Here is a 12,582-nt window from a genome sequence, read left to right as displayed (position 1 = left end):
CCATGAAATTGAGGCTTTCCTCAGGCTGACAGGGGCAGCACTCACTGCCATGAAATTAACAGTGCCTCAGCCTGACTCATGGTGGTAACATGACTGTCACATTCTCAGCTCAACCCGTGATCAATGGTGGTGGAACAAATTTCAGAATGGGGTGCTGCCATTTATCTTAGATCAAGGAAGTCATTGGTGTTGTGAAGGATTAAAGCTTTACATAAACAAGTGTAGCACATTTATTCAGCAAGAGCTTTATAAGGGCGTAGTGTATAGCTGGTGGCGCATTTTTGAGCACACTGTAGCAAATATTTTACTTAAGCATAGTGTGATAGTGCACTGTCATTTATAGACAAAAACATTTTCCATTGAAATAGCCACAAAATGTGCACAGCAGTACAGTTTTCCTCACAAAAGTACATATTGCGCTAACAATCTGTGGCAATCAGAATTCAGCAAATATTTCATTTTCCCATCAGTAAGTGTGATGATTTGTTTTCATTCAAATCTTTGCTTCCATCACACGGCAGAATTACAAAAAATGTTTACTCATTTGTGCTTTCTCAACTCAATATGTATTCTTAAATATGTGTATATTTAATTTGCAGGTATTTACATTTCATTATTTGTGAGAAAAAGAATGCCACCCAACAGACATTTCTTTCAGTTACTGTACCCCAGCAAGATTGTCACATAGGTCACTTTACAAAATCTTCTCACTTTGCAAGAAAAGTAAATGCCAATATCCATCTTAAATAAATTAGCAGCAATTTATGTCATAAAATATAGCCTGACATTTGACCTATTTTTGAAGCACAGTAAATGTGTCAAGATGAAAAGCATCTTAATTACTCATTCACCTTCTGAACTCTAACATGTTTATGTTGGGGGTGGTGCATCACTCCCGCAACCCTACTTCCAGTGATTACATCTGTGACGGAGGACATTGGTGTGTGTTGTAACTCTTATCTTAGGCTCCACAAACAGCAGACCCAGACTTCAAGGCTTGAGCAACTGGGAAGATTTAGCAACAAAGTATGGAACATCAACACCGCCAACATTCTGTTGTAATGACACCTGACTGATATTTAGAGTAAACAAAGACAGAAAGACCATTTTAAAAACAAGAATATAGATCAATTCATATAAAGTTCCACTTAAGAATCATGCAGAATCTTAAATCATGAACAGATGGTGTGAGAAAGTAGCTCTGTATATACTGTCCCTTAATAGGTACAGGGTGTACAGAGTCCACAGTCCCCCAGGGTTTGACAGAGGCTAAAGTTAGATATAACCTTACTCTCTAAAGTGGTAGCTTGGTCGAGCAGTAAGGCAGTATCAGAGGACAGTGTAAAGCATTTGTTGTACACACTCAGCAAATGGTTCCACACACTCAATAACTGAACTCTAGGCCAATGGTTTATATATAAAAAAATATAGGCTTGTTTTATTTTAGAACCAACACTTGGATTTAAAATATACTTTCTCAGAATGAGATGTTTCATATAAATACTTTTGCAATATGCAATTGACTTTTGTAAACAGTTACAAGTGGTTACAATAGGCAACTCTATTTTAAACACAACAATGCATTGAGCTCAATGGAAAATTCAAGTTATTTGCAACAGATTACTTTTTAGATTACTTTTGGAATTCCAGGACTGGATCCTAGATTCAGTCCTGGGTCAGTACTCAGAATCAAGTGATGAAAGTCGACTTAATTACTGTAATGATTTTTAAACAATATTTAGCTATTTTAAAAGTTGACACTTAGAAAATATTTCAAAGAAAACAGTCAATGATTCCCTATGGAAGAAAATTCAAGTTGCAGGTACAGTATGTTCTCGTTACTTTTGTAATCCAGTACTGGGTGCCTAGACTCAGTACTGGGACCTTTATCCAAAACAGGTAAGTAATTACGTTTTAAGATATTATACGATTTTTGAAGAATATTTAAAGATTGCAGAAATTGACACTTGGAAGAAATTTCACAGAAAAACAGTCAATGATTTCCTATGGAAGAAAATTGGGTTACGGGTAAGTACAGTTGTAAGTATTTTTCAGAGTCAGTGCTGGGCATCAAGATCCAGCACTGGGAGCTCACCTAAGAGCAGGTGAGTAATTTCGTTTTCGTTACTCGGCTGATTTTTGGTGAATATTTTAAGATTTGAAAAGTCCACACTTAGAAGAAATTTCAGGAAAAAGCCAGTCAATGTTACCCTATGAGGAAAATAGAGTTATCGGTTTAAGGGTAAGTACTCGACTGGCAGAGTTGAGGTTCTGGGCATAGACTCAGGGGTCCCCCAGGGTCAGGTAGGTACAGTTGGTTCACCCTCAGCGACTCTAGGGCGGCCGGGTGCAGAGAGAGTTAGGCCCAAAGTTATCCTACGAGGGATAGGGGGGCCTTGGTTGGTGGCTGCTGACTGGCAAGCCACGCGGCTGTGGGAGCTGGGCTCCTGGTCACTTACTCAGGGCAAGTGGGGAAGTAGGTAGGTGTAGAGTTTTCACTGCCAGGGCCACTCGGGCGGCTGGGTGCAGGGTGCTTTTGAGCCTTCGGGCGCTCAATTGATTTCAATGGGAAATCTCCGGTTTAGAAAAAGACTGCAAGCTCGGGGACGAGGACTCTTCAGGTGCCACCACCACTTCGAGAGGTAAGTTGGGCCGTTGGAGGATAGGTAGGTACCCCGGGATTGGGCACAGGGGGCCGCGGGGCGCTGCGTGCAGGGGTGCCTTTTGGTGTCGGGAAATCTTACCCTCTGTTGATCGCGGTAGGGGGGCACCTTGTTCTGAGGCTGCAGGCTTCTTCAGGAGTGTCGAGGGAGGTCCTTGGGTGCCGGACTCGGGGTCACAGTCGCCGTAGGGTCGGCCTCGGGGTCTTTGTTCACTGCGGCACTGGCCAGGCTTGGCTGGTGCAGAGTGTGCTGGGTTCGCGGTTCCGGGCTGCTGCCAGGGATTAGAGGTAGGTTTTGAGTAGAGCCTCTACTCATGGGAGTCCCAGGGGCTTAGAGCCAAAAGGTAGCCAGGTCCTCCGGGGTTTGTGAGGTTGCTGGCCACAAGAGATGCCTGGTTGGAGCAGGAGCAGGTTCGAGGGTCGACAGGCCAGTAGGGCTGGGGCCAAAGCAGTTGGTGTCTTCCTCTTTTTAGCAGCTGCAGGGCATGTCTTCTTTCTTCTTGCTCTTCTTTGTAGTTTTGAATCTGGAATCTGGGGAAGGAAGGTTCAGGGTGCCCCTAAATACTAGATTTAGGGGCGTTACAGGAAGGTGAAGGGCAGGGACCAATGGGTCCCTGTCCTGGGGTGGGTGCACCCCCTATCCTGCCTCTCTCCTGTGGGAGGGGGGCAGTAGCCTAGTCCTGATAGGGTAGGGTTCCTCATCTTGGGGTGGGGTTGGCAGGCTGGCACATCCCCTGTCCTTATTTGGGATTTCTGGCCAAAGCTTCCCGCCAGAGTGGGGGGTTGCAGTGGCCTGGGGAAGCTCACAGAGGCGGCATGCCTTTGAAGCTTCCCCCTGCCCATCCTGGGGGAGGAGATTTAGCACCTCACCCAGGATGTGCATTGTTGCAGGCCCAGGAGAGCAGGGGCTCTCCTACCCAGGGGTCCAGCAACATGTCTGCTGGGTGGCAGCCTAGGCAGCCTCAGAGCAGACGTGGATTGTAGGTTAGGTTTAAGGGGGCACCTCTAAGATGCCCTCTGGGGTGCTTGGTACATTAAATCCCACACTGGCATCAGTGTGGGTTTAATGTGCTGAGAAGTTTGATACCAAACTTCTCAGTCTTTAGTGTTGCCATTATGGTGCTGTGGAGCTCGTGTTTGACGAGCTCTCAGCACCATATACTCTTAAATGGCAGCAGTGCACTTACAGTGCTCAGGAATGGACCTGGGCACTGTAGGGGCACAGGGCTCCTGCTCCTGTGCCCACACCATTGGCATAAGGCACCCAGCTAGAGGGGTGGCTGATGTATGCCATGGCAGTGTAGGTGATGGGCATGGCAATCAGGGATGTGTGTCATGTCGACTTTGTTTTTGTCTTGCACCCAAACACTCAGCCTGCAAAGGCAGTGTGTGTGTGTAAGGGTACAGGGCCTCTAAGGGTGGCACAAGGAGTGCTGCAGCCCTTAGAGGCCTTCCCTGGTCACAAGGCCCTGGGTACCTAGGGCACCATTTACCAGGCGCTGACAAGTGGCCAGGGTTTGCCAATTTGGGTTTGGTTTGTTTTAGGGAAGGAACATAGGCCCTGGGCACCTGATTGGCAGGAGTCCAGGGCACACTCAGTCAAAGTACATTCAGCAATTCAGCAAAAAGTGGGGGCATACCATGCAAGAAAGATGGCACTTTCTCACAGATGGCTGCTATTTTTCTCTGGAAAGGTGGCATTCTAAGTAGAATCCCCAACACAGTACAATTTAAATGACAATCCAAGGTTACATTGCACACTGTATGTCCTTGTGGGGTTCCATCAAGGACAGTGGGGACAGACAAAGGAACAAGTAAGAGACTACAACACCCTAACTGTTCCTCATCTGTACTCAAGGTATTGATAATGGCAAAACTAATTAACAAATTAAAAATGTAGTTGACATTTTTGGGTCACTAACTGTTATTCTTTAAAACATGCATAACAAATAAATGCACATAAATTTCTCTCTTTGTAAAACAGAAACATATTGTGAATTAATTTTCAACTGTGGTCTCCGTGTCTTTCCTTAGCTAACAAGATAAAAGGTTTCAAGGGCAAAGGCTGTAACCTGTAGGCAGAAGTGAATGTTTCCATGGTCTATCATGTGAAGCTTTCTGCAGTGTAATACAGTGCTGGAAAAATGTGGCGCAAAAACATGAATTGATGTGATGTATTTTAAAATCTGTTTTATTGATTTTCTTAAAGAACATTTATATTGCAGGACACAAAACTACAACCCGGTGCCTTCACGTCTTACACACTAGGCAGTCATGAGTAGGATTACACTCAACAATGTGATGCACCAGACATACCAGGATTAAAGCCCATCTCCTCCACCCCTATCGGTATCCCCGCATTACAGATTTTGCTGTGGACAGCTTATCCACATCGACAAACCACAGTGGGAGGATCAGCATCCCAGGACACAACGCCCTATGGCAACCCTTCTTCCACACACTTTCATGGACCCCAGATTTTAGTAAAGTTTTGTGAGCAACCTCTTGCCTTATACATTTGTTCTTCTGCCCACATACTCCAGTTTATATAACATTCCCACAGTCTCACCATAAAAACGCTCACTCTCCCCCATCACTGTACTGTGTCTCACCTAGCAAGGGCTGCCACATCCCCCAACTGTGTCTCCAGTGTTAGTTTGTTCTGCCACCCCAACGCTTATGTCCCACTTCTCCATATCCTAACTGCCATCGCCATTGGGGTCGGGAGCACAGCAAATCTCCCTCTATCATACAGATGCCTGACATAGCTTCTCAGGTCCATAGCGCTCCTATCCACCATTATCAATGGCTCCCTTTCTTACGCAAAGAACCGTTATGGACCACTAGTAGGTGTGTCACCCCGAAGTACAACCGCAGGTCTGGAAGGGCTATACCACCGTCAATTAGTTTCCTGGTTATTTTAGATAGCGCTATCCTCGGCATCCCCTGTCCCAATTTAACAGTCTTGTTTTGGTCTCCATCTATCCAACAAACCACTAGGGGACCTCAAAGAGTGAGTTCTGTTAGAGACAGAGGAACATAAGGAGCCACCCTACCCAGTAACAATAGGGGAAGCCAGCGCCAATGACCCACATCCTGTTTTTTTTCATCTGATAGTCTACCCAGATTCTGATTATGGAACAATTTCTGATAAGGGGTTACGTATATCCACAAATTGGTGAAATCCCTTTCTTCCCAGAGTAAGGGACAGTCCCATCCCCTGCTGAGCTGCCACCTCTAGAGTGAGCAGGCAATTCATTTCCCCCAATTAATTTGGAAACCCTAAATAGTTTCTCAAAATTCAAAGGATCTCTAGAACCCTCGGAATGGACCTATTCAGATCCATTGGGTATAACAGGATGTCATCCACATATAATGAGATAAGATCCTCCCAGTCGATATCTCATCAGAGTTCCTGTATCAGGGCGTCGCAGCAAATCCAGTTTGCTACTGCCTCAACTGCTTCTGCAAACAGTGATAGGGACAGGTGGCATCCCTGTCTGGTTCCCCTGCCCAGCTCATACTCCCTTGAAGTGGTGCCGTTCACCCGGATTGAGGACGTCGGAATTTTGTAGAGAAGCTGCACCCAAGCCTGAAAGGAGGGATCAAAGCCCATCCACTCTAGCAGCGCCATCAAATAAGGTCACTTAAGTGAGTTCAACGTTTTCTCAATATCCAAAGCTAACAGTACCACCAGCTCCTTCACACACCCTGCACGGTAGGCATTCGAACACTTACTTAGTTGATTTGTAAGGCATAAAGCACAATTGATCTGTGGCGGTAATGCTATTTATCACCTAAATCAGGTGATTTACTAATACCTTTGTTTCTATGTTTAGGAGGCATATCCGTCTATAAGAAGTGCAATTCTCCTTTGGTTTTTCTTGCTTGTAAATGAGAACGATCTCTTGTCTAAGATCCCTTCATAGCTCACCCACTGTCCTGGACTCATGCAACATGGTCTGAATTAGTCGCACCACCTGACTTCTCACACAAAAAATAATCTGCAGGCAGGTGTAGATAAATTGACCATTTTTGCATGGTTGCCCTCCACTGTTTGCCTAATGTTGATGCTCTTTGACTGAGTGTGCCCTGGGTTCTTGCCAACCTGGTACCCAGGGCCGATGTTCTTTACCTAAAACTGTATGGTTGAAAACCCAACTGGCAACTCTCAGGCCACATATCTGTCCCTTGTAAAAGGTGTCATGGGTACCAAGGGCACTGTGACCAGGGAAGGCCTCTAAGGGATACAACACTTATTGTGCCATCCTTAGAGGCCTTGTACCTTTACACACACACACGCTGCCATTGCAGGCTGAGTGTTTTGGTGCAGAACAAAGTGAAGAGTCGTCATGGCACACATGCCTGTGTGCCATGTCTACCACGCACTGCCTATGGCATAGGTCAGCCACCCCTCTAGCTGAGTGCACTATGCCACTTGTGATGGTACAGGTGTATAAGCCCTGTAGCCCTACTGTGTCTAAGTCCATCCTTACACATTGTAAGTGTCGTAATGCCTTAAAGAGTATATGGTATGGGAGTTTGTCATTATGAACGCCACAGCACCATAATTGCTTTACTGAAAACTGGGAAGTTTGATATCAAACTTTCAGCACATTAAACCCACACTGATTCCAGTGTGGGACTTTAAGATGCCCTCTGTGTGCAATTTACTTTGAGATGCCCCTTGAAAAACGACCCGACAAGTGTCCACTAGTGTCCTGGCTGATGGGCTGCTTGACAGCTGCCACCACCAGATATGTTTCTGGACCCCTGGGTTGGGAGCCTGCTTCTCCCCCAGGGGTCCTGAAACAAAGCGCATCCTGGGTCGAGGTGCCAAGCCTTCTCCCCCAGGATGGGCATGGTCCATGAAGAGGAAGCTACAAAGGCTGCAAGCCTTTGAAAGCTGATCCAGCTCTTTGCTGTTCCCAGCAACTGGCCCCCACCGGTTCTGACCCCCAATTTGGGTGGGAGAATCAGCGGAAAGACCAAGATAGGAGGAGAGGTGTGCCCACCTTCACCAACTCCATCCCTCAGGTGGGGGAGGAGTGGTGCAGCACAATTCTCAGTCCTGGCCATCTTGAAGATGGGGAATCCAGCCAACCAGAGTGAGGCTTATGCCCCCTCCCACTGGAGGGTGGCATAATAGGGGGTGTACCCACCCCTAGGAAAGGACCCATTGATCCCATCCTTTACCTACGTGAAACGCCCCTAAATTTAGTATTTTGGGGCAGCCCTGAACCTTTCCTCCTCAAACAAGAAGTAGGAGGACTGAAGAGCCGTGCTGAAGGAAGAAGAGGAGGACACCAACTGACTAGGGTCCCAGACCTACCGGCCTGTCCCGACCTAGACCTGCTCCAGCAAAACCCCGGTGTGTCCTGCAGCCAGCAGCCCCCCAGAACCTGGAGCACCTGCCCTGCCTTCCCCAACAAGACTTTGTCTCCCGTGAGCACCATATTTGCTCACCAAACAGACTCTGGCCAAATCAGCGAATCTGCACAACTCTGCACCCAATGCCCACAGCCCAAGTTCGAATGGCCCAACACCACGAGAAGGTATCCCCGGTACCTGACCTGGGATTCGGTGATCCCTGACCTGCCTCAAGTCTCCAGCCGACGCCTTCAGCCCCTTTCTGTAGGATCCCCCCCCGACCGGAGCCGGTAAGAAAAACCCAACATCAAAAGACACCCATGCACCCAACGCCCCACGGCCTTGGGTGGCCTAACCAATGGTGTGCCAAAATCCCACCTTACCTCTCTAACAGGTGGTCACCTCCAGAAGATTTTCGTGCACAAGGCTGCAGTGTTTGTTGCAACCGGAGAATCCCCATTGAAAACAACAGGGCATCCAATGCCAAATGGGCACCCAATGCCAAACCGGCACCCTGCCACCCCTGTGCCGCTGTGAGTACAACTTGTGTGCTAAATCGGATCCCCCTTTGCCCTGAGCTTAAGTCCCGGAGCTTTGCTCCCACAACCTTGTGGTCTGCTCATGAGCAGCCAACAACTGGAGGCCCCCTAGCCCCATTGGAGAACCTTGGGTCTCAGGACACTGCACCTGGCCGCCTTAGTGCACCTGAGGGTGCTTTGAGAGTGCATCCTCAACCCTGGAGGAACCCTTGTTCTAACCCCAGAACCCCAACTCCCAAAACCAGGTACTTACCTGAAAACCGATAACTTCATTTCCTCCTATAGTATTGCATTAACTACTTTTCTGTGGAAGTGTTAAGTTGGGAAATTGTATGAAAACATAAGTAACTGTATATTTATCAAAACTGATTAACTCACCTTTTATCTAGGAAATGTCCCAGTGTGATATCTAGGCATATCACACGGAGTAGAAAAAGTAAGTTAAAAAGTAATCTAAAAAGTAACTGCAAAGTAACTTACACTGTGCATGCACAAGTGACTTACCGGTAACCAAACCAATTGCATTCAACTGCATTTCAACTGTATTCAACAACATTCTTCTTGCAAAGTATTATTAGACTTACCTGTACCAGGCCTGGCTTGGTTCTAGAAATAAAATACAACTAAATCATATTTTATACAAACAAATTGGTCTGAGTTCAGTCTTTGAGTTTGTGACATCATTTCTGTGTGTACAATAAATGCTCAACACTACCCTCTGATAAAGCCTTACTGTGTGCCCACGCTACCACAAAGAGATTAAGGTATTATCTACTTTTACCTCTGCCTACCTTTGGGGATCCACTGGACTCTGTGCACACTATACCTCACTTTGGTATAGTATATACAGAGCCAGTCTCCTACAGCAGGTCATTAGAGCCTCGTGATTTCCCACTCTTATTGTGTGATTAAGCTTCCATAATCTCACCCTCTTGTAACTCCCCGTCCAGAAGTCTCCTGGCCTTTTTCCATAACTTGAGGACAGGTATCTCTCTGATGAAATTGTCAGGATCCCTCCCAGACTCCCCACTGGTATGTGGGTGTACAGATTTCTCAGAAAACACACACATGCTTGCACAAATTCATTAGTTAATTCCACCAGAGCTCCATCCTCTGTTTTCATTTTTGTACCCATCTCTACCCCTCTTTTTCCTTGCAAGCCAGGCCAGTGGTTTTCCTGCCTTATTACCCATTATATAAAGCTTGCTCTTTTTTTCCCTGTATAGTATCCTCGTCACCTGCTGCATAAGGCATCTGTAGTCCTCCCGGGGCTGCTCTATCTGATTGGCCAATCCTGGATTTGGAGATTCCACATACTGTGCTTCCCAGTCTTGCTGTTTCTTTTCCAGTTCCCTGCCTTCTTTTTCCCTTTCCTCTTTTTCCCTTATAAATGAGATAATAACTGGCCTCTCATCACTGTTTTATATGCCTCCCACAAGACCACCCCAAGTTCACGACCCTTCATTCTCCTTAAAATACACATCCAATCCCTATTGGGTAAACATCCTTAGTAGCTCAGTCTGTTGGCTCCCATGGATCCAGTCTCTGCCTAGACTCAGCACGGGGCAGAGGTTGCAACAGGCTTGAAACTAAATGAGAATGATCAGAGATGCCCCGGGGGGAAATATCTTGTGTTTCAATATCTTCCCGACTGATGCACTGGCACAAGAAATAAATCAAGTCTAGACATGGATTTCATAGAGTTTTGAAATAGGAATATTGTTTGTAGCCCTGGGTGAGAGGCCCACCGGAGATCTGCCAGCCCCAGGGCCTCAGAAAATGGGTTTTAACCAAGTATCCTCTCTGGGTTGCCCCCTGATTTTGACAAATCTATCCATGTCCGAGGCAGGGTTAGGTTAAGATCCGTCTTACTATCAGGAGCTCATCCATAATCTTAGCTATCCAATACCCCCATGTCATCAGCCCAGCAATCTATAGGCCTGGGAGAAGGTATCATGAAGCCACTACTAATGACTCACTGTTCCGTGTACCCCCTCTGCTGCCCAATTGCCTAGGGGTTCTGACCACATCCTGGTCACCTGAAACGGTAAGGGTTTGCGAGCTAATATCCCCTACCTACTAGTTTGGAAACTGGGACTGCGATAGCCCCCATTGCTTTGTAATTCTCTGCTCTGTCTTTGCTGTATTGTATTCTGTTTTGCTGCTGTTGTATTCATTGCTGTTCTGTTGCTTTCTCCGCTCCCGCCGTTTTTCCTGTTCTGTGCCCTTCGACCTCTTGCTAGCCCCTCCCACTTCCCGCCTCCCAATACTACTTACAGAGGCCACAGCATAGACGTGCCCAGTGGTCAAACCTGTCTGGTCCAGTCCATGCCTTGGTCGCACCCAGTGCCAGGAACCCTGGCCCTACAACCACCATAAGATACACCGCCACCGAACTCCATGCCCTAGCACTGAGACTCCGCAACAACAATACCTGGCGCATCTTACCCAGATCCACGGTAGAACCTTTCACCTGCTGGCACTGCCTCTTCTCCTGCTACACCAAAGCTCCTGCACACACGGCGACCACCAGCACACCTACCACGACTTCCTCAGTCCATCTCTACCACTTCCTGCTCAACATAAGATCACTCTGCAAGCACACCACCAAGATTTTGAGATACCATCACCTCCTTCACATCCAGCTTCATCTTCCTTACCAAGAACAGGCTCAACCTGCATTCATGCCCAACGTAGTCTTCGGCTCACCTGATGGCTACAAGATTGCACACCGAGACTGCATCAACAAACACAGAGGGGGTATCATCATCATTCACAAGGAAACCATCCTCTGCACCACCACCGCAGACAACATCATCTCGATCATGGAACACCTCAGCTTCCAACTCCATACTGACAGCAAAAAAACACACCATCCAGAGGCACCCTTGCCTATGGACCTCCAGGACCTTGCCACAGATTCTGCAACACCATTCCTGAGTTCACTGCTCCACTTGCCATTGACTCCGAAAACAATATCTTCCTCGGTGCCCTCAATTCTTACCTCAACTACCCCAATGATATCAACATCACCAACCTCCTCAAAAGCATGAGCAACATTTTCTCACCCACCTGGTCACCAACCCCACTCACATCGCAGGATTCACACTCGACCTGATATGCACAGCCAGCAACAGACTCGGTACAGTCATGTCATCGAGCTCACCTAGACTGACCACGCCATCATCCACTTCACCATCTCGGGATCCCCTGGCACTGCCTCCAAGCTGCCCAGCATGTCATACCACAGCTGAAACAAGATCTCAGAGAGCCAATGGCCCAAGGCCCTTAACACCTACCGACCTCACACCACCACCAACCTTGATCAGGCAGTCAAGAACTTCTCCGCCTGAATCACAGACTACGCCAACAGAGTTTTCAGTAGGAACTGTTTGTTTGTTGGACAACATCCCCACGCTAGCCAAATTCCTAGAAAAATGTGTACAATCCCAACTTTGTGCTCAAATAGAGAACTTCCAACTCCTAGACCAGAATCAATCAGGCTTTCGGAAGGGGCACAGTACTGAATTGGCTCTCACTCACGTTATGGATGACATCTTAAAAATGCTTGACCAAAATGATTCATGCCTCCTAATCCTCCTTGACCTTTTCTCCGCATTTGACACGGTTAATCATGACAACCTCCTATCCATTCTGAAGAATAGGATGGGTTTCTCTGTCAGGTGCTACAATGGTTCTCATCCTTCCTCCACCACAGATCACAAAGTCAAGCCAAACCACTCCCTCTTCCAGCCCTCTCCAGTACTCATGAGTGTCCCCCAAGGGTCAGCCCTATCTCCTATCCTCTTCAACCTTTTCTTGGAACCATTAGCTAATATTCTATATTCCACGAACATTCTTATGCATATGTATGCGGATGATACGCAACTTTATATGAAAATCTCATCCCCGGATGACATCATTTCACTCTACGCTACCCTAACGTCTACACAAAACTGGTTAACTGAGAACCATCGCCTGCTCAACACCTCCAAAACTGAATTCCTTCTC

Source organism: Triturus cristatus, chromosome 9 (assembly GCF_964204655.1).
Source record: "Triturus cristatus chromosome 9, aTriCri1.1, whole genome shotgun sequence".
In the NCBI taxonomy this organism is placed as follows: domain Eukaryota; kingdom Metazoa; phylum Chordata; class Amphibia; order Caudata; family Salamandridae; genus Triturus; species Triturus cristatus.
This window is presented reverse-complemented; position numbering follows the sequence as displayed.